This window comes from Scyliorhinus canicula, chromosome 12, assembly GCF_902713615.1.
Source record: "Scyliorhinus canicula chromosome 12, sScyCan1.1, whole genome shotgun sequence".
Lineage (NCBI taxonomy): Eukaryota > Metazoa > Chordata > Chondrichthyes > Carcharhiniformes > Scyliorhinidae > Scyliorhinus > Scyliorhinus canicula.
Genome location: NC_052157.1, coordinates 13,490,197 through 13,513,716, shown reverse-complemented (window position 1 = coordinate 13,513,716; position 23,520 = coordinate 13,490,197). Strand labels below are relative to the sequence as shown.

The 23,520-nt window shown below is 48.9% G+C and overlaps 1 protein-coding gene across 2 annotated transcripts in view; it reads right to left on the bottom strand.

The window, feature by feature from the left end:
• Positions 1–23,520, bottom strand: part of slco3a1 (solute carrier organic anion transporter family, member 3A1) — a 268,172-nt gene that overhangs the window by 50,041 nt on the left and 194,611 nt on the right. The window lies entirely within an intron of this gene.

The following is a 23,520-nucleotide window of genomic DNA, read 5'->3' as shown; positions in this document are numbered from 1 at the left end:
GAAGAGGTGATATTTGGTTCAGATTCTGCACCCACAACCTTTGAACAACTAAATTGTCAGCTCGATGGAAACTAGGCAGACAAGGTCAGGGTGAGCTCAGAGTTAGGGGACAGGATAGAGAGGGTTGGCAGGAGAGCCAGGGCAGCTATAATGTTGGAGTGTGCAGGGGCAGTACGGCAGCGCAGTGAACTGGCAGGTTAGGGTCCTGCAGCCGGAGTTGGGCCCACGGCTCAAATTTTGTTGTTGCCTTTGCTGGTGAAAAACAAAAATCACTGAAAGCCTTAGTGGGCGACACATGACATGGGGCACAGAGATACAGGAGGAAGTTAAGGATGTGGGGCTGGAGTCTACATTGCTGAGACTAAGTGTCGATGCCGACGCAGAATTCGTGGACTTTCACAACAGCAAAAATGGCGCCGACCCTGGATCGGTTCGGCGACCGTGGAGGGGCTAACACCGGCGTCACGGGGAACACAATCGATCCCAATGGAAAACGGTGCGGGATTCGCCGGGTCTGTGATTGGCACTCGGCAGGCTGATAAGCTGCAGCCGCAGATACACACTTCACTCCCCACACGCACACACTCATCCCAACCAACAAGGTGGCACAAGTCATACTGGAGCACACCCCTGCAGCTGATGGGTCAGCTGGAGCTGGTGGGCACCTAGCGGGGTGGCCGCGGGGAGGGGGGGGGGGGGGGGGGCACCTATATGACCCGTGGCTGTCCTGCGTTCTGGACCGTATTTTTGCCGATGTCGAGATGACGGAGAACAGCGATTTGGCGTCAAATCAGCACCCGCCGCGATTTAAGTCTCGGGACCTATTCTCCGCCCAATCGTGTTTCGCGATTTCTCCGCCAGCCAGCGGACAGTCCCGGCCGTTGTTCAAAATGACACTTTTAATTTAAGACAATGGATAACCTGTTCAAGGCTAGACACTTCAAATAAGTCAGCCTGCTACGTTTTGCTGTTCCTACAAGATAAAATAGTCACACTTTCAGACAAATATTGGGTCTGTCATTGAATGTATTTCTCAGAGCTCAGCTGCGGGATGATACACTGTCGCTCGGTACGCTGGTGGTAGTGAGTGACGTGGCATTCTGGATGAAATATGTCTCCATGCGCGTAACACTATGGTCTGTAACTCGACCGATATAACAATGTAACACAGTCAATGACTGGGTTGAAAAGACCCTTGTTCCCTCTTTAATCAGCTTCTGGTTAATAGTATGACGATGGCACTTGACACAAATATGTTTGGAACAATTCAACGATGTGGTGTCCATGCCACGCTTTGTAAAGGACGTTCCCTGCCTTGCCTCAAGGTCCACTTCAGGGACAATCCCACGATCTTCATTTCGAAGAGGGTCAGACAGGGCAAGCGAGTAGGCAGTCAAGCTTCCGCATTAATGCAACAATCTCTTCATACACTGAGGGAAGCTGGCACTCTCTCTGCCTTACTCCCCTCTAATATGGAGCACAGTGCCCTCTTCTGCTCACTATTTCCTGCTTATTGTGAGTTTACCGGCTGTCCTCTGCTAGTTAATCAAACCGCATATTGTCCGTCCTGGAGCTTTGATGCCACCTTGTGGCAGCAGTCTGTAGTTTCAGAATACGAGTTAGGAAGGGTGTGAGGTCATTAATTACATTTCCCTGAAAATATTGACTTGTAACTTCCTCAAGTCTATTAAAGTCACCAACCTAAATACTGGTCCCTGAAATCCTCATAGAGGACAGACTGAGCAGCCGTATGCACAAGCTGCACTGTAAGGAATTCACCAAGATGCCTCAGACAACACCATCCATACCCACGGCCACTACCATCTAGAAGGACAAGAGCAGCAGATACCTGGGAACACCACCATCTGGAGGTTCCCCTCCAAGTTACACTCCATCCTAACTTGGAAATATATCGGCCGCCCCTTCACTGTCGCTGGATCAAAATCCTGGAACGCCCTCCCTAACAGCACAGTGGGTGTTCCTACACCACATGGACTGCTACGGTCCCAGAAGACAGCTCACCGCAACCTTCTCAAGGGCAAAAGGGGATGGGGTGTAAATGTTGGCTGAGCCAGCAATGGACACATCCTATGAATGAATTTTTAAAATGTCATCCTCTCCACTTTTCACGTGACAATAAAACAGACGGGACTAGCGAGCATGACAGAGCCATTGGTCAGGATCATGTTGTGGCGCAAAAGTGGAGACAGAGTCTCACCTCAATCCGAAGACTCTCAGTTTGTTCATCCAGGACACCTCATTGACGAGAATAAATCACACTGGGCCCACAGGCACTGGGCACCTGGAGATTAATTTATTTGGGTTGTCCTAACTGCCCTAACATATTCTTGCTGTGGACATAAGAGCTTACAATACAGCAGGAGGCCTTTTAGTCTATTGTGTCTGTGCTGGGTCCTGTGCTAATTGAGGAATAAAATGTGACTGGACCTCCGTGAGGGCAACCCAGAGCTGCCAAAATGTTCTAGACATTGATACAAAAGTCTGAGAACATGCACTAGCAGGTTCAAAATCAGCTTCTTCCCCGCTGTTACTAGACCCCTGAATGACCCTTTCATAGATTGAACTCTCCACACATCTTCTCTACTGAGTAGCACTACACTCTGTATGCTTCACCCTATGCCTGCGTCTATGTATTTACATTGTGTTTTTATCGTAGGTCCTATGTTTTTTCATGTATGGAACGATCTGTCTAGATTGTAGGCAGAACAATACTTTTTACTGTACCTCGGTACACGTGGCAGTAAATCAAATCCAAATCCAGTGTACATAAGTACTGGAAGCTACATATTTAATACACAGGGCCCTGTTCTTTGCAGACAGAAAGAACATATATACACGGTAGCATTGTGGATAGCACAATCGCTTCACAGCTCCAGGGTCCCAGGTTGGATTCCGGCTTGGGTCGCTGTCTGTGCGGAATCTGCACATCCTCCCCGTGTATGCGTGGGTTTCCTCCGGGTGCTCCGGTTTCCTCCCACAGTCCAAAGATGTGCAAGTTAGGTGGATTGGACATGATAAATTGCCCTTAGTGTCCAAAATTGCCCTTAGTGTTGGGTGGGGTTACTTGGTTATGGGGATAGGGTGGAGGTGTTAACCTTGGGTAGGGTGCTCTTTCCAGGAGCCGATGCAGACTCGATGGGCCGAATGGCCTCCTTCTGCACTGTAAATTCTATTTTATAAAAAATATATATATTGTGCCTGTTTCAGCCGAACAAAATAAGGGACAGCCAATCGCTGAATCATTCCTCAGGGCAATGCCTTGACCAATCAGGGTCAAACTGCCTGGCTTAAATTTGAAACAATGCTTGGCAGTTAACTGTCAGTCATCTAGTACATCCTCCATAGCAGCACCTCTACCAGTCAGAGTCAATTAGCACTTTTTTCTCTTACTGTATAAATAGTTTACCCTCCTTGTATCAGTATTCTGTGATGTGTCCTGACGAGTGCTCGATAAAAAGCTTCAACATGTTTCTTTTCTCAGCAATACTCAATTTCTGTACTACTAAATAACTGCTAAATAGCTACTTCTTCTGGTCTTATTAAGGGGATCAGGGGTCATGGGAGAAGGCAGGAGAATGGGGATGAGAAACAATTCAGCCACGATTGAATGGTGGATCAAGCGCGATGGGCCGAATGGCTTAATTCTGCCCCAATATCTTATAGTCTTTTTAATAAACAAGCGTGAAGCAAGTATCAGAGTATGTCCGTCTAAGGGGAGGTAAATCACGCATACCAACTACCGAGAACCACTCCAAGAGTCCACGGATACGAGGGACCATCCAAAACATGGGTGGCAATAGAGGAGATATCGATGTGAAAAATGCATTGGTGCTAATGATGGGATCGCAGTCAGAGAGTGAAGAAGAACATGATAGCAGCTCGCACTTGCAACTGCATGCAGGAGCAGCCAGACTTGTGAGAGGCAACAAGGACCATACCCGGTGAGCAAACCCTGGTCTAACCATGCCTCAAGGGCCGACAGAGAGGCAAAGAGCGTGAGTTCTGGAAACGCCATTCCCTCCGATATCCAGCAGCATTGGGCCTTTGTGCAAAAGAGCAAAAACATCAAGTCAGTTCCTTTCTTTACGCTGTCGGTCCTGGAGCAGACAACCTTCTCCTGAGGCAGAGGGTGGAGGGGTCTACTACGAACTTTAGAACATAGAACAGAAAGTGCAGAAGGAGGCCATTTGGCCCATCGAGTCTGCACCGACCCACTTAAGCCCTCACTTCCACCCTATCCCCGTAACCCAATAACCCCTCCCGACATTTTGGTCACTAAGGGAAATTTAGCATGGCCAATCGACCTAACCTGCACGTCTTTGGACTGTGGGAGGAAACCGGAGCACCCGGAGGAAACCCACGCAGACACGGGAAGAACATGCAGACTCCGCACAGGCAGTGACCCAGCGGGGAATCGAACCTGGGACCCTGGAGCTGTGAAGCCACAGTACTATCCACTTATGCTACCGTGCTGCCCAAACAGACAGTTCTCCAGGCCTTCGACACCTGTCTTAGTCACAGAGTGAGCACATTTTAATCAAAGGTCCCAACCTATTGACCTATATTGCCTAATTAGCTCTTGAAGAGGTGAGGCGCTGGAGGGCGAGCTAATCCATGATTACATAATTATGGGTGTCCGAAATGAAAAACTCTCTGATGTTCTGTGGATCAAAAGTGACCTTATTTTAGATCAAGTGGTTCAGTATGCCACGCAAGCTGCGCTTAGAGCAATAAACCCAGCTATAATTTGGCGTGACTTCGAGGCTTCACGTGACTCTGTTGACTGTGTCGGGACAGTAGCCTCACCTATAAGAACGCTGGCCTAATAGGTTATAGGTTATAGGTTAATAGGTTATAGTCTCTCAGTTCTTCAGAAGGCTTGGCCAGAGGTGGGGGATACAGAAACCACCGCGGCAGATGGTGACGCATCCGCATGAATATTTGCTTGATCAAGCGGGTTGTTTCCTGAAGAAAGTCACAAGGAAGAGGACATTGCAGCGCTGAGGGATCTGATGAAGGATGGGCTCCGGAAGAATGATCTGTCTTTCTACTGCTAGATGCATTATCAGTTGCCTCTTTTAGAGGAGTCAGTTGTGTTTCTAGCAGCTGAACAGGATAAATCAGGATCTGATTTATTCCTCTGATCCTGCCAATGCTGCACTTCGTCTATCACATGTCTATCCATGAACAGCCTTCCACGGAGAGTGATTCCAGGCCAGTCCATGGAGGATCACACTGCCAACGAGGTGTAGCTCCCATTTCCAGCGGTGAAAGTTGATCGAGACCCACACTTCAGTCCCGTTTGAAAATCCCCTTCCTTCTACAGCTGCATTTCAGCACGGAAGAATCTTAAGACCATAAAACGCAGGAGCAGAAGTCGACTATTCGCCGAATCTGCTCCGCCATTCAATGAGGTCGTGGCTGATCTGATGTGATAATCCTCAACTCCACTTTCCCACCTTAATCCCGCAATCCTTGATTCTCTTCCTGATCCAGTAGCCCTGAAGCCTACGCTCCGTTTTCCAGCAATGCTACAAAGTTGCTCTCCCACTCTGGTGATGACGATGTCATCCGCGTGAAGAACTAAGCCTCCACGCCTCCAAGACATCTTCCCCTAAGGCTCGAGAACGCTGACGGAGGCTGAATCCTTCAGTACTGGGAGGGGGAAGAGAAGGAGTTGGAGTTGGGTAGAAGCAGAAGCAATGAACAGGGCGAGACAGAAATGCGATGTAAATGGTTAAAGACATGGGGCGGGGCTTTATTTAGGCTCCTCCCCCCACCCAGTTTTGTGAATCATGTCTGTGGTACCAATCTAACCGAATGGAAGGATTTCCCTCGAGGACCCTCATTCATCCCTTTCATTGTGTCATTCAGCTGTGTAAACCGAAGGAGCATCTCCCACCGCCGATTACACGTGGCTCATCCATCTGCCCCTGTTTGGCAACACTGGGCGTCGCACCGCTGACTGGACATGGGCGGCACGGTAGCACAATGGTTAGCACTGTTGCTTCACAGCGCCAGGGTCCCAAGGTTCGATTTCCGGCTTGGGTCACTGTCTGTACGGAGTCTGCACGTCCTCCACCTGTCTGCGTGGGTTTCCTCCGGGTGCTCCGGTTTCCTCCCACAAGTCCCCGAAAGTTGTGCTGTAAACCTACTTGCGACACTAATAAAGATTATTATTATTAGATTATTCTTACATGTCTTTTCAGGCAAGAGACCAGTCCCAGAAACATCAAAGCTTCAGAGGTTCACCATGCTATCTCATCTCCTGGCCTTTCTTTGAGACAAATCGTGCTTCTAAGTGTAACTCAAACCAATGCTGAATAACACAGGGAGAGCAAGATCCTCAACAAAATCTGTCCCAGATTCAGGAGCTGGTCAATCATGAACCCGGATTGCAGCACCCTGCTGCCACCTGCTGGTTACATAGGTGTTTTTCGACCAAGCTTTAACTCTGTGTGTCACAGATCACTTGTGCTGAGTGAATGGGCTGGGTCGTTAGGGTAGCTGGAAATTATTACTATTTTAGGGTAGCTGGAAGCGTAGTTTGTGGATTTCCAGTCGCAGGAGCGTACAGCTGAGTTATCACCTCACACCAAAGGTGTTAAAACAAACGCTGTACCTGTCACACGAGTTACCGAATGTGCCAATCGCGTAATCTTCCGCTTGTCCTTCTCGGTGCTTCACTCCTTCTGTATTCCTGCTCCTTCCCTTCATAGCTCCCCCCCCTTAGCTTTGCAATTCACACGCCCTATCTCTTGCTATGAAGTCTGGGCTACCCCTCTTTCCAGGAGCAGGTGCAGACTCAATGGGCCGAATGGCCTCCTTCTGCACTGTAAATTCGAAGATTCTATGATGCCCCAACAGTCACAGCAGTGGTGAAAATAAACCTCTGTCAAAACAAAATGCCTTGGCGGGTTTTGAAAATAACTTACTTCGCAATGGAAAACGCAAGTGGGTGTCCAGGCCAACCTGTGATTAATGTCACCACCTGGGACACAGGTACTCCGCCTGTGCCTTGAGAACAATACTTTCAGCACTTGAACAGACGGAAATCATTGAATCAAAGAAAAGGTACAGCACAGAAGAAGGCCATTCGGCCCACCTTGCCCATGCCAGCCCGAGAACACCCAGCTGCCCTTTCTAATCCCACTTTCCTGCACCCAGTCCATAGCCCTGCAGGTTACGGCACTTATGGTGCAGATCCAGGTACTTGTTACAAGAGTTTAGGGTCTCTGCCTCCACCGCCAACTCGGGCAGCAAATTCCAGACTCTCACTACCCCTCTGCGTAAGAAAGTTCTTCTACCTGTCCTCTCTGCACCTTCTGCCTCTTTTCTTGAATCTATGTCCCCGGTTGTAGAATTCTCCACCAAGGGAAACAATTTTATTCTTTCCACTCTATCTCTTCCCCCTCATAATTTTGTACACCTCAATTACGTCTCCCTCAGCCTTCCTTGTTCCAAGGGAAATAACTCCAACCTATCTAATCTCTCCTCGTTGCGACACTCTTCTAGCTCAGGCAACGTTCTTGTAAACATAATGTGGATTTGAATTGGTTTGACCAATTAGGGAGCGTTGACTTTTAGCTACCTCTCTCCCATGCTCTAGAACTCTCTCCCAAAACCACTATCTCATAGAAACATAGAAAAATAGGAGCAGGAGGAGGCCATTCTTTATGACCTTGGCTGATCAGGCAACTCAATCGCCTAATCCCACTTTCCCCCATATCCTTTGAACATATCCAACTGCTTCTTGAAAACATGCAATGCTTTGGCCTCAACTACTTCCTGTGGCAATGAATTCCAAAGGGCCACCACTCGCTAGGTGAAGAAATTTCTCCTCGCTCCTTTCAATGGTAAAAACACTGCTTGTGCTTGTAACGAAAGATTTAACTCTCTGTGGCCAGCTTAGTTTGTACCTTCTGCAAAATACAGCAACATTTATTCATCTTCAAAGCCCACCGCTTCGATCTTCTTCATCACTCAGTGTCCATTTATCAAAGATTTTCAAGAAATGTGTTTTCTAAGGAGCCTCTTAAAGGAGGAAGGAGTGCTAGAGAGGTGGAGAAGATAACTCTCATATATGCTGTTATGTGGAAGTGTTGGGGTTGAACGTGGTTCTGTTTGACACGGTTTCTCTCACCCTGACCCTTCACCTTTAAAGCTTTGCTGCCCATGTCCTAACTTGCACCAAGTCCTGTTCACCCAGCATGCCTGTACCCGCTGACCCTCACACTGGCACCCGGTCAGGTAACGCCTCAAATGTAAAAACATTAATCCTTCTTTTCAAATCCCTCCACAGCCTTGTCCCTCCCTATCTCTGTGGTAGCCTCCTCCAGCCCTACAATTCTCCAAAGATCTCAGCACCTCTCCAATTCGAGCCTCTTGCGCAACCCACATGTTAATCAGCCACCCTTCAGCTACCGAGACCTTACGTTCTGGAATACCCTCCCTAAACCTCTCTCTGTCCTTTAAGACACTTCCTAAAAATGACCCCATTAAACCAGTTTTTGGTCTGTCCTAATCTCTCCTTCAGTGGAGCGATAACAAATATTATTTGGTAAGATTCCTGTGAAACACCTTGGGACATTTTACTATGTTAAAGGGCACCTTAGAAATTCAAGTTGTTGTTGTCTCAATCCTTTCTTGAGGAGTAGATTCACGAACAGCTCCAGGTAAAATTTTGATCAGTTGACTGTTTTCACAAAAGGAATGTAATTAAACTTGTTTCATGGCTTTGTGATAGCTGGGAAAGGTCTGGGAAAGGCAGTAATCAGTCGCAGGCAATGACTGCTTGAGCCTCTGACTAACCTTTCTCTCACAGACTCTCAGACTGTCTGATGCTTAATGAAGTACATCAGAGTGATTGTTGTTATTTAAGTATTCTGCGCAGCTCGAGATCCTACTAATGACCATGACACGAATAACTGGCTGACCTGTTTTTGGGGTGCAATGTCGGCCAGGACACGCCTCAGCTATTTACAATCTTCATTAATGACTTGGATGAAGTGGCAGAGAGTAATAGAACATAGAACAGTACAGCACAGAACAGGCCCTTCGGCCCTCGATGTTGTGCCGAGCAATGATCACCCTACTTAAACCCACGTAACCCGTATACCCGTAACCCAACAATCCCCCCATTAACCTTACACTACGGGCAATTTAGCATGGCCAATCCACCTAACCCGCACATCTTTGGACTGTGGGAGGAAACCGGAGCACCCGGAGGAAACCCACGCACACACAGGGAGGACGTGCAGACTCCACACAGACAGTGACCCAGCCGGGAATCGATCCTGGGACCCTGGAGCTGTGAAGCATTGATGCTAACCACCATGCTACCGTGAGGCCCTATGTATCGAATGTATCGAAGTAATGTATCGAAGTTTGCTGACGGTACCATTGGGTTCCTACCTCAGGGAAAGAAATTGTATATTCAAAACTTTATCCTTTTGCAACTTCCCATACCACCCGCACACACACAAATACCACAACCACACATGCACCAACACACGCACATACACAGTGAAGGCCGATGGCAATGTTGGTCTTTATTGCAAAGGGGATTGGGGTGCAAGAATAAAGACTACTTGCTACAGACGTGCAGGTTTTCAGTGGGACCACATCTGAATATTGTGTGCAGTTTCGGTGTCTAGGTTTAAGGAAGATTAAACTTACATTGGAGGTGGTGTAGTGAGTGTTCACTCGATTGGTCCCTGGGATGACGGGGCTATCCTATGACGAGAGGCTGAGTAAATTGGATTTACATTCTCTGGAGTTGAGAAGAATGAGAGGCGATCTCATTGGAACCCACAACATTGTGAGGGATTGGATGGGGGGGGGGGGGGAAGTGGGGGGATTGTTTCCGTGGGTCAGAATCTAAAGCGCAAGGACACGGTCAGAGAATAAGGGGCCAATGATTTAGGATTGAGATGAGAAATTACTTCACTCGAAGGGTTGCGAATCTTTGGCAATCTCTGCCTCAGAGGGTGCGGATGTTGAAAAGAAAATTAAATTCGCTTATTGTCACGAGTAGGCTTCAATGAAGTTACTGTGAAAAGCCCCTAATCGCATTCCGGCGCCTGTTCGGGGAGGCTGGTACAGGAATTGAACTGTGCTGCTGGCCTGCCTTGGTCTGCTTTAAAAGCCAGCGATTTAGCCCAGCTCCGTCCTTGAATGTATTAAAGGCTGTGGGATAGACAGATTTTTGGTCTCTCAGGGAGTTAAGGGATGTGGAGAGTGGCAGGAAAGCTGAGTTGTAGCTCATGATCGGCCATGATCGGAGAGGCACAATGGTTAGCACTGCTGCCTCACAGCGGCAGGGACCAGGGTTCAATTCTGGCCTCGGCTGACTGTGCGGAGTCTGAACGTTCTCCCCGTGCCTGCCTGGGTTTCCTCCGGGAGCTCCGGTTTCCTCCCACAGTCCAAAGACGTGCCGGTTAGGTGGATTGGCCATTCTAAAAAACAAGTTGCTCCTTCGTGTCCAGGGATGTGTAGGTTGGGTGGGGTTATGTGAATGGGGCGGGGGAGTGGGCCTAGGCAGGATGATCTTTCAGAGGGTCGGTGCAGACTCGATGGGCCAAATGTCCTCCTTCTGCACTGTAGGGTTCCACGGTATTGAATGGTGCGGAATAGCCTCAATGGGCCAAATGGTCTACTCCTGCTCTTGTTTCTTGTTTACTTGACACTGCAGGATAGCCTTGAAAGGGGCCCAGAGAAGTTAAAAATCTGGAATGAATTGCCGCATCCGTGACTATGCAACTGCCCTTGTGGAACAGCATCTGAATTCCGGGGAGCTGCATGAAAGGATTTGAGAGGTTAGATTAAATAAGGAGAAACTGTTCTGACTGATCGAAGGACCGTGGATTTGGCAAATTAAATGGCGAGCTGTTCTGATCTGGAACGGGCTGCCTGCAGGGATACACAACAACCAGCTGGGTTCCCCATATTGCTGCGGTGGAGTAACGTGCTGCTGGATCTGCAACACAGAACACCAGTTTGATTGATTGGCACTCCATCCACAAACATTCACTCCCTCCACCATTTGGTGCACAGGGTGTAGCATCTACAAGAGGCAGGAACTCACCAAGGCTCCTTAGGCAGCTCCTTCCATCACCTTGACCGCTACCATCTAGAAGGACAAGGGCAGCATGCAGATGGGAACAGCAACAAGTTCCCCCCTTCCTCCCCCAAATCCCCACAGGTCACTCACTATCCTGACAGCAGTGTTGCACACCAGTTACTGCAGAGGCTTCATGGGGCAACAGTGTCCAAGGCGACTGGAGACTGGGCCCTGCCATATGGGCCTCAGGCATACAAGAGCACATACCCCCAGTGTCCTCCTTTCTCCTTCCCAAAAGACCTCTCTCCCTGGGGTGCATGAAGTGCAGCGACGTCCTCGCCAGCTCATGAGGGTGGCGTCGGCTTATGAGTCCCCCGCTGCTCCTCTCGTATTTGGAATATATCGGGCGTTCCTTCACTGTCGCTGGGTCAGATATTCCTGGAACTCCCCCCGCTAACAGCACAGTGGGTGTGCCTACACCACATGGACAGCAGCGGTCCACGAAGGCAAACTCACCACCACCTTCTCAAGGGCAATGAGGGCTGGGCAATAAATGTTGGCCGAGCCGACGCCGTATCCCATGAAAGAATGCGAGAAAATTTACATGACGGAACCTGGTCGGCATGGTGAAAGTTAACTGCGTTTGGGGGAGGGGGGAGGGCAGCCACTCAAGTGACATTGTCACACTAATGTTTGTCAGACGCTTTAGAAATAAAGATGGTGTTCCATTAAGGAATTTCTCTAATAGATATCAGCTTACGACAGCCAGACCAAACCTTCAAATTCAGGCAAAAATATAGCGATGCACGGAAGATGCGGTGTGTGAGGAAATTGTAAACCCGTTCATAAAGATTTACAAAGTTTTGATAAATAACCTCGAAGCAAATTGCTCCAGCCTCTGTCTCTCTGGCAGTTTCTGATCCTGTTTATTATTCCCACCCCGCGCCCACTCCCCCCCCCCCACCTCACCCCCCCGCCGCCCCTCACCCCCCCCGCCGCCCCTCATCACCCCCGCCGCCCCTCACCCCCCCGCCGCCCCTCACCCACCCCCCCCCCCTCCCCCACCTCACCCCCCGCCACTCCTGATGACCGTCCCACCTGAAATGTTGACCCATTTCCCAGTGACTGACTTCCCGCTGCAGGGGAGGATAGGCGGGAATGTGGAGTCGTGGTTACAATTCGCTCTGGCATGATCTTCTGGAACGGCGGAGCAGGCCGGAGGGGGGGGGGGGCCCAGTGGCCTAATCCTGCTCCCCGTGCAGATGTCCCATTGTTGTGCTGCTCGCTCTGCAGTTCAAAGAATCCAAACTCTACCATCTTTTGGTAGAAGGTTGTGGGTTTGAATTAAACTCTGTAGATTGAAGCACGGAATCTAGGCGGACCCTCCTCTGCAGCACAGAGTGAAGAGCGGCCTTCCAGGTGTGATATTAAACCAAGGCCTTGCCTGCTGCCTCAGGTGGACACAGAGGATCGTTCAGCGCTAATTCGAAGAGCAGGTGGAAAGTCTCCCTGGTGTCGTGGCCAATATTTATTTCTCAACCGACGTCAATGAGACAGATTCTTCTACATTGCAGAAGGAGGCCATTTGGCCCATCGAGCCTGCACTGACCCTCTGAAAGAGCATCCAACCCAGGCTCGCTCTCCTGCCCTATCCTCGTAACCCCACCCAACCTTGGATACTAAGGGACAATTTAGCGTGGCCAATCCACCTCACTGGCACATCTTTGGGGCGGGATTCTCCGTTTCCCGAAGGCGATTTTGTAATCGGCGATCGGGCGGAGAAAACCATTTTTATGACCGAATCGGGGGCGGCGCCTGGTTGACGCAGGTTACGCATGCTCCGCCCCCTCCAAAACGACAAGCACGCTGTTGGGACGGCTTCAGGATGTCACCTGAAGGCCCACCCCCAATGCTCCGCCCCGATGGGCCGAATTCCCAACCGCGCGGTTGAGGTGCGGTCAAAGCAGTCGGGAACCCGGCATGGCGGCTGCGGACCTTTGGCTGGGCTGACGAATTTCCTGCGCTGCGTCACGCCATAACAGGGCCGCAAAAGACCTGGCCTTGGAGCGGCACTTGAACCTTCAGCGAGGGCTGGGGGGACTGGTGGGGGGTGGCCAGGGGGTTGCTAGGGAGACACTATCTGGCAGATCAGGTCCGCCCAGGGCCGGCGCGCTGTTGAACGGTCTGACCGCTACAGGTCATCGGCGTCACATGCGCGGCCACGGACCTGGCAATTCTCTGGCCGTCTATATCGTGGAGGCCGGGCGTTTTACTTGGCGCGATTGCTAGCCCTTCACCAATCGGAGGATCGGTGGTGGGGCCTCGCCAACTTTTCCCACCTAAAACGCCACGGATCCACCAGACATAGCCTCACAATCGGAGAATCCAGCACTTGGACTGTGGGAGGAAACCGGAGCACCCAGAGGAAACCCACGCAGACACAGGGAAGGAGGTGCTGACTCCACACAGACAGTCACTCAAGGTTGAAATTGGACCCGGGTCCCTGGCGCTGTGAGGCAGCAACGCTAACCACTGTGCCACCCTGCTGCCCTTTGCATCTCTGATGCTATTTTTGAGGCCTTGCTGTGTGCGTTCCTATTTCCTACATTAAAATACATCAAGCGCTGTGATGGGCTTTGGTATCTTCCATAGGGTGTGAAAGATGCTATAGACTTGCAGGTTTTTCATTACTCACCCTCCTCATTATTGAAGGGGATAGAATTTTCTCTCCCTCACTCTCTCTGTCTTTCTCTCTCTGTCTCTGATGGACCTATGATTTACTGAACAGAACGACCTTCAGATCATTATTCTCGCAGCCCAGCCTCACGCTGCCACTCACAAGCAATCCGGTAGAACATCAATGCAGCTCTAAGACGGTTGAATGTTTGATTCCCCCTTCAGCAAACCGACCGGCTAATCCACCCTCGTACAGACCACAAAACTCTTTCTTATACAGCGGAGCTCAATTAAGTCTGAAACACTTTAGAGCGCATCGATATTAGCCGATGAATCAGAACCCTTTTCATTCCCATCCTGAAGATCTTCCCCTAATCTCTCTCCTTGCTCTCTCTTCTCTCTCTCTCCCCTCCCACCACCCTCAAAGCCCTGCTCTGATCTGCATCTCACTGCCGACCCAAGGCGATGAGGCAATTGCACATTAACGTAAGGCCGACAGATGTTTAGCACGACCCAAGGCTTCTCATTAATAAGGGCTGACCTAGAAACGCCAGGTTTTAATATTCGCAGATTATTCTGACGAAGATCAAAGCTTTTCTAACTGTGCCGAATGCAGCGTGAAATGTATCTTTTCAGCCCTGAACCTTTCTTCCACAGTGGAGGATAATCCACTGTGCAGGCTCAAACTGCACGGCTACATCCTTTGAAGGCAAAGTACAACTGCGAGGAGGCGATGCGAGGAGGAATCATCTTGGATTTTACATAGTCTGCTGCAGTTTGTGACACGTTGCACAAAAGGGCCATGTGCAAGAATGCGTGTTTCAGGGGCGGGATTCTCCGACCCCCCGCCGGGTCAGAGAATCGCCCAGGGCCGGCATCAATTCCGCCCCCACCGTGTCCCGAATTCTCCGCCACCAGAGATTCGGCGGGGGCGGGAATCGCGCTGCGGCGGTCGGCGGGCCCCCGCGGCAATTCTCCAGCACGTGATGGGCCCAAGTCCCGCCGCTGTCAACCCTCTCTCGTCGGCGTGGATCAAACCACCTACCTGACCGGCGGGAGCAGGCGGCGCGGGCGGGCTCCGGGGTCCTGGGGGGGGCGTGGGGCGATCTGACCCCGGTGGGTGCCCCCATGGTGGACTGGCCCGTGATTGGGGCCCACCGATCGGCGGGCGGGCCTGTCCCATGGGGGCACTCTTTTTCTTCCGCCTTCGCCATGGTCTTCACCATGGCTGATCTGTGGATGGTCAGCTGTACATTCCCATGGAGCGGAGCTATAGTTCACTCAGGAAGTCTGTGTTGCTGTGGCAATGTACATATACATGTTGTAGGCTGGACCGATGGATAGCAATGGTAGGGGCCCAAACATTTTTTCCATCTCACGGTTGACCGGGAATCTCTCCCCCTTTTACCGCCTGCCATTGGTGTGCGTGGGCAGGACTTGCATGTTGGCGCTCAACTTGTTTGGCTGATAAATGCACCCCCCTTGGCCATGCTGGATTTTCCGGCCACTCCCACTGCCGGGGTCGTCCAGTCCCGCTGAAAATCGATGGAATTTTGGCTGGGCTGCCGAATCTCCCACGCTGCGACACGCCACAACAGGGCCGCAAAAGTCCATGGGCCTGGAGTGGCACCTGAATCCAGAGCTTCTGGCTCAGAGGCCGCGGTGCTACCCAATGTGCCGCATGACCCCCCCACCCTACCGTCCATCCTGGGCATAGTGCAAAGTCTGCAAATAGGCATTTCATTCTGGACTTCCCTACCCGCACCGCGTAGATCACGCGCGAGCGACCCCCGAGCGATTCCCTCGGGATCGGCACCGGTCCCGATTTCCGGGTAAACGGCCATTCTCTGCCCCCGTGCCGAACGCAATTTAGCGGCGGAGCCTCGGAGAATCCAGCCCCCTATGTGCTGATTGGCATGTCATCGCTTATATCAGCAGGCTGCCTCTTTGCTACGGTCCATAGTAAGGGTAGTGCACTCCTCTTATCGCTCTTGTCCTCTCCTTTTCCACTCTCTCTTCCTTTTCCTGTCTTTCTTTTCATCTTTTTGGAGCCCAACTGGGGTAGAGTTCGGCAATGGAGACCAACCTATCCCAGCATTCAGTGCACCAGTGGAAGTCCTCTATTAAAACTATTGGCGGACTCTCCTAGACCTCCGGGCCAAATTGCTGGTGGACGGGAGTGGAGGAGAAAGCGGGAGCCAAAAATTGAGAAACCCGTCAGTGTAAAATCACGTTGCGATTTGTCTATCTCCCCATGTCTGCGTGGTTTCCTCCGGGTGCTCCAGTTTCCTCCCACAGTTCAAAGATGTGCAGATTAGGTTGACTGGCCATGCTAAATTGCCTCTTAGTGTCCAATATGTTAGCTGGGTTACGGGGATAGGTAGGGTGCTCTCTCAGAGGGTCGGTGCAGCCTCGATGGGCCGAATGACCTCCTTCTGCACTGTAGGGATTCTATGATTGTAAGTTGGTTAAACGTGATATCCCTTTCACAAAACCATGTTGACTCTGCCTGATTGTCCAAGTGTCCTGCAATAACATCTTTAATAATGGCGTCTAACATTTTCCCTATGTCAGATGTTAGATGGCCTGTAGTTTTAAAGCCAGTGGAATATTATTGAAATGGAGTCCCTATTGTAACTCAGATAAATGCAGCAGTTTAAAAATATGTGCAGGATAGGTGGATTGGCTATGCTAAATTGCCCCTTAATTGGAAAAAATAATTGGGTACTCTAAATTTGTTGATAAAAGATGGCGTTACAGAGCGAGAGAGGATGTTCCAGAGGGGAAAAGGACAGAACCTCTCTGGCTAGAGGTAAGAAATGAATAACATTGATTGGTGTAGTAGATAGAGCACCAACTAGTCGGAAAAATATACAGAAACTAACTTGCAAAGAAATAACAGAGAGCTGCAAGAATTATAGATGAATTAGATAACGGGGCTCGGAATTGTGCAAGGGAACAAGAGGGACGAGAATCCCTGAAATGTGTTCAAGATCATTTCTGCGGCAGTGTGTTTCCTGTCCAATGAGAGGGCAGATGCCGTTAACCCAGCTCTGGGGAATGAGTTGGACCAAATGGATCAATATCAATGGGAGAGCATTTCAGGCACAGTGGCTATTGTGTCAGAAGGTTTAGGTTGGCCATGGAAAAGGACAAGGAACAATCCAGACCAGGGACGGTTAATTGGGGGAAAGACAACGTTGGTGGAATGAGAATGCACCTGAATCGAGAGAGTTGGAATCAAATGTTGGCAGTAAAGAGAGTGGCTGAACAACCTTCAAAGAAAATATACTGCAGGCAATGTCAGGCATTATTCTCTTGAAGGGGGAAGGTAGGACAAATAAATCGAGAGCGGCCTGGATAACGAGAGAGATAGAGGTGAAGATGTAAAGGAAGAAATCCACATCATGTAGATGTCAGGTAGATAATACAACAAAGGATCAGGCTGAGCATAGAAGGACCAGAGGGGATGTGAAAAAAATAATGAGAAGAGCAAGGAGGAAGCATGAAAAGAGATTGGCAGCTAATATGAAGGGCAATCCAAATGTCTCCTATATATATATATATATATATATCAATAATAAAAAGGTGGTAAAAGAAAGAGTAGGGCTGATAAAGGATTAAAAAAAAATCTTGGACACGGAGAAAGGACAGATAAACTCGTATTAAATGAGTATATGTCTTTATAAAGGAATAAGTTGCTACCCAGGATGAGTGAGAGAGGATGTAACTGGGACAGTAGAAGAATCTACAATTGAGGAGGAGCAGGTGTTAGAATGGCAACTTTACTCAAAATAGATAAGGTACCAGGACCTGCTAAGGTGCATCCAAGAACACTCAGGGAAGTGAGAGTGGAAATTGCAGAGGCAGTAGTGATAATATTCTCGTCTTCCTTAAAGACAGGACTGGTGGTGGAGGAGGAATGGAGAATTGAGAATGTTACACCCTTGTTCAAAAATGGGTGCAGACCAGTCACTTTGACCTCAGTGGTAGGGAAACGTCTGTGAACTGTCGTTTTGGACAAAATCAAGAGTCACTTAGTCAAGTGCAGGATAATTAAGGAAAGCCAGCAGGCATTCATTCGGAGAAAATCATGTTTAACTAACTTGCTGGAGTTTTTTGAGGAAGTATCAGAGAAGGTTGATAAGGGCAACACTGTTGATGTGAGGTACATGGATTTTCTAAAGACATTTGATACAGTCCCACCCAACAGACGTATAAGCAAAATTCTTGCACATGCAATAAAAAGGCAAGTAGGCATTTGGATAAGAAATTGGCTGAATGACAGGAAACAGAGTATAGTGATAAACGGTCCTTTTTCAGATTGGAGGAAGTGGAGTTCCTGAGGGGTCATTGTAGGGACCTTTGCTCTTCCTGATATATATTAATTATCTAAACTGTGGTTCAGGGCATGATTTAAAAATTTGCAGGTGATGCAATGATTAGAAACATTATGAGGATAGTATTGAACTTCATAAGAACAAAGAACAAAGAACAATACAGCACAGGAACAGGCCCTTCAACCCTCCAAGCCTGTGCCGATCATGATACCACCCTTGGCCAAAACCCTCAGCATTCCTCTATACCCATCCTATCATGCATTTGTCGAGATGTCTTTTGAACAGCGTTAATATATCTGCTTCCACAACCTCCCATGGCAGCGCGTTCTTTGCCCGACGGAGCTTAAACCTTAGCCCCCTGGTGACTGACCCCTCCACCCTGGGAAAGAGTACCTGCCCATCTATTCTATCCATGCCCCTCATAATCTTGTAAACCTCTATCAGGTCGCCCCTCAACCTCCGTCCTTCAAATGAAAACACTCTGAGTCTATTCAGCCTCTCTGCATAGCTAACACCCTCCAGATCAGGCAATATCCTGGTAAATCTCCTCTGCACCCTCTCCAAAGCCTCCACATGGTGGAGGTATGGTCACCAGAAACGTGCGCAATATTTCAAGTGCAGCCTTACCAACGTTCTATACAAATGTATAAGGACATAGATATGTTGGCGAATTGGGCAGACAAGTGGTAGATGAAGTTCAATGTAGAGACGTGTGAGATGATTCATTTTGGCAGGAGGAATATGGGGAGATGGTTTCAAATAAAGGGAGAAACTCCAAAGGAGTTGCAGGCACAGAGGGACTTGTTGTATATGTACATAAGTTATTGAAGATGGCAGGGCATGTTGAGAGAGCAGTTAATAAAGCATAAAGGCTTTTTGCAGACAGAGGTGCAATTAAAGCACCGTAAAAGTTTGGGCTAATGGACCTATCTTTATATTAAGAGGGTTCCCTGGAATGTAGATAATTGGAGACATTGGGCTGGATTTTCCCAAAATGGGACTATGTCCCCACGCCAGTTTAAAACACTGGTGTTTCATTGCCGAGTTTCCAATAAAAAAGATTGGTCAATTAATTCACCTACAGGGGGCTAGCAGGGACTCAGAGTGATGCACACAGCTTTGGCTGCGGATCCAGGCCCACACACATCCGGCCTGGAGTCCGCACATGTGCACAGCGGCGGCCTCCAGTGGCTGCGCCGAGGGCCATGGTGGACTCGGATCACGGAGGCAGCTCCAAATGTAGGCCCTCCCGATCGACCGTGCGCCTGAAGATCCATCTGGCCCGATCTGTCCCCTGGCCGCCCATAAGGCCCCCCCCCCCCCGCCTGTGCCCGAACCCCCTGCCCCCCTGTGGACTGCATCCGCAGCCGCCACGCGAGGTTCCCGACCAATGATTTGTGGTTAGAACCACGCCGTCGGGAACTCAGCCGGTTGGGAGAGGAGGACCGCTGAGCGGGCCTCTGGCAATGGTCCCCCAGCCGCGTGGAGTACTCCACGAACACGGCGATTCTCGGGTCCTGAAGAATCTCCGGACCGGCACCGGGCTCAATTCTGGCGGGAAAGTTGATTCTCCGTCACCACGCCAAACGTGATTTCAGCGCAGGGCTGCGGAGAATCCAGCCCTGTGTTCAGCTCAGTAGATGATGCAGTTAATGGGAGGAGCCAGGGCTGAAGAAGCTTCTGGAGTTTGAGTTTAGTCTTAGATTGGGATGGGGACAAGAAGCTGTGCTCTCAATCCAGTTAGGTTACATCTGTCTGTGGATAGACCAGCAGTCTCTTTCATAACAGTTTAGTTAAAGATTTGATTGGAATCAGACCAGAAGCTGCTGACCTCAAGACGTTGAGTTAAAACCTGCGACAGGAGAAATTGCAACCGCTGGCAGCTTAAACAGTAGCTTGAGACAGGCAAAAAGTTGGAAGCTGGGTTCCTGAAGGACCCCTCTTTCTCAAACTGGTTTATCCAAGACATCATTTTACAGCAAGTATTCCTGAATCTATTAACTGTATTTAAAAGTGGATTATGACCCGAGATGGGTTTTGCTTGAGTTCAGATAAAGATAGCAGTTAGGATTGTTTCACTGTATTGTTTAACTGGTAATTGGCTATTTATCTTTATAGTAAAGTTAGTAATAGTGTGTCAGTAATAAAGATTTTTAAAAATATACCGTATCCCTATTTGTGCACGAAATCACGCCTAGAGTGAAATATCCTTTCCTCACAGTCTTACAAATTAAATAAAATATTGGGGGTTCCTCGCAACTGTTGGAATCTGGCCCGTAATCGTAATAGATGCTGCCAGACCTGTTGAGTTTATCCAGGATTTTCTCTTTTATGATAAAGGTACCTCTGCTGGGCTGAAGGCTCGCCATCAACGTGACGGATCATTTGGAAGGGGCGGAGTTCCCTCTCCAGGATCTGAGCACAAACATCAATGCCAGCATTCGAGAGTGCAGTAGAGAAGGGTGCTGCCCTGTCAGAAGTGCCATCTTTCAGAGGGATGCCAGTCTGAGGCCCTTTTCTGTGCATGTAAAAGATCTCAGGGCACCATTCAAGGAAGGTCTGGGACATTCTCCCTGGCGTCCTGGCCAATATCTATCCCTTAACCAACATCAGAGGAGCTGATAGTTCACACGTTACTGTTTGAGGGAGGTTGCTGTGGAAACACCGGCTGCCCCCGTTTCCTCCATGACAACAGTGACTCCCCTTCATTGGCAGTAAAGCACTTTAGGAAATCCTGAGGCTGAGGAAGGTGCTATAGAAATGCATGTCTTTCGAACGAAGGGTTGCATTTTTTTACAACAAACCAACAGTTCAATGTTCGCTTCTTCTTACTTTACTGATGGCAATTGCTTGTTTCCAGATTCTACAAATCTGAGTTCATATTCCGAAGGTGTTGTGCTGGGAAGCTGAATTCACAAAGTGGATTACTGGATGGGAGCCTGGTCCCATCAGGTGATTCGTACTGGGAGCGTCAGCCTGCGCGTATCAATGTGTTTGTAGGCGCTGGGTGAGGCAGAGATTAAATCAGCTGTATTGCAGTCTGCCTGCAACGCAGGAGCAACAGTGTAACTGCTGCGTGTCATTCCAGATTGATAGTTACTTCCAGCCAGATGCTGCAGGGCGCAGTGGGAGAGTGCCGTCAGGAGAGAAAGAGGCAGCTGACGTCAGCCTCCGACCCGATCGACTGCAGATGTTGCGATGAGTCGCTTCCCTCCGTGAATGGTGCATCGAGGACCTGGATGAGGTTCTATGCTGAAAATAAGGCTCGTGTGAGGTGACCCAGTTGGAAACTGCTTGAGGGGAGAATCAGATTTCTTGCAGCTCGCGTTTTAAATTGACGAATGAGACGAATACGAAAGATCATAGAATCCCAGAGTCCCTACAGTGCAGGGGGAGGCCATTCAACCCATTGAGTCTGCACTGACCCTCCAAAGGAACACCCCACCAAGGCTCACACATCAACCCTATCCCCATACCCCCAACTAACCTCCTTGGACACTTAGGGGCAATTTTAGAGGGTGCTCCAGTTTCCTCCCGCAGTCCAAAGATATCCAGGTTAGGTGGATTGGCTGTGCTAAATTGCCCCTTGTTGTCCAAAAGGTTAGCAAGGGTTACTGGGTTGCAGGGATAGGGTGGAGGCGTGGGTTTAAGTAGGGTGCTCTTTACAAGGGCCGGTGCAGACTTAATGGGCCGAATGGCCTCCTTCTGCTCTGTATGGATTCTATGAGAGGTTTGACATGATCCAGGACAAAGCAGCCTGCTTGATTGGCATACCATCCACCACCTTCAACATCTGCCACCAACGCACAGTGACAGCCGTGTGTACCGTCTACAAGATGCACTGCAGGAACTCATCAAGGCTCTTTCAACAGCAGCTTCCAAACCTGCGACCTTGATCACCTAGAAGGATAAGGGCAGCAGCTGCATGGGGACAACGTCACATGCAGGTTCTCTCCAAGCCTGGTCACAGACAGAATTTATGTTTTTTCATACTGCCCATGATCAGCGTCTGAGGTATATATTTCCTTACCCTCGGAGTGATTGTCCCAATTTAGATATTTCCAGCAGCAAGTTTGTGTGAATTTTAAAAGGCTGTGCTTTCTGGCAACAGGGTGCATGTGCGGTTGTACTGATGTAATGCCATTGCCAGTGACAGGTTCCATTTTCTGATGATGTCTGTGAACACCACACAGCTGATTTCCTGGTTTGCAATGACGGGTCATATTGGACTTGCAGCTATTGTTATGGGAGAGGAATTTTCAGAACCCCGAAATGTATCATGGAGATCAACCGACCTCCCCCTTTAATGTATTTGAAGCACACGGCTTGCTCTCCAGGTGTGGTATTACAATTGTGGACACGAGGGTTTTTAAACACAAAGCAATGTTTATTCCATGAACTCAACTTCACCTTTTAAATAAACATTGGATCACTTAACACCCCTTACTTCAAAGATAACCCCGAAAATAATACAACACTAAATAACCTTCAGTTGTTCCTTTAAACACCCAAGAGACTTAACACCTTTAAACAGAAACACATCAGATTAAAGACATTACTATTATGAGTTTAAATCACCCAAATGATTCAGAGATAGACTTTCATGGCAGAGATCACAGCAGATCCAGCTCACTGCAAACACAGACACACCCAAGCTCTTTTCCTCAAAACTGAAACCAAAAAACAGAAGTGAGCTCAGCTCAGCTCCCCCACCCTCTGACATCACTTCAGTAATATGAGCTGCTCCATTTCTTAAAGGTACATTGCTTAAACATCCATTTCGTAAAGGTACTCTCACATGACACTATTTAAATTTAAGTTGTCTAATTTTGGTTCAAACGTTCGTGCAACTACCTTTTGGGATTCTAATTTTCCTCCGATTTCCCTGCATTAATGCAGCAACAAGCTTCCCTCTTGTACATCACAAGAGGTTGATAAATAAAAATCAAGCAACGACAGAATGTAGGAATTTCCCTCGCAAAGTCCAAAATGCTTCATTCCCTTTCTTGTTAAACAATAAGGGAAGACAGTGGAACAGCAATGGCAGGAGTTTTGGGGGGGGGTTATTCAGGAGACACAACAGAAATTCATGTCAAGGAGGAGGAAACCTGCAAAGAGGAGGATGGGGCACCCATGGCTCACTAGAGAAGTCAAGGACAGCATAAAAGCAAAAGAAAAAGCATACAAGGTGGCAGAAGACAACTAAAAGAGCAATAAGGGGGGAGAACATGAAATATGAGTGTCAGCTAGCTTGTAATACAAAAGAAGATTGCAAGAGGTTTTTTTCTCGATATATCAAAGGTAAGAGATCGGCAAGAATTGATATTGGACCACTGGAAAATGAGGCTGGAGAAGTAGTAATAGCGAACAAAGAAATGGCAGAGGAACTGGATATTCAACACGTTTTGATACCTTTATTAG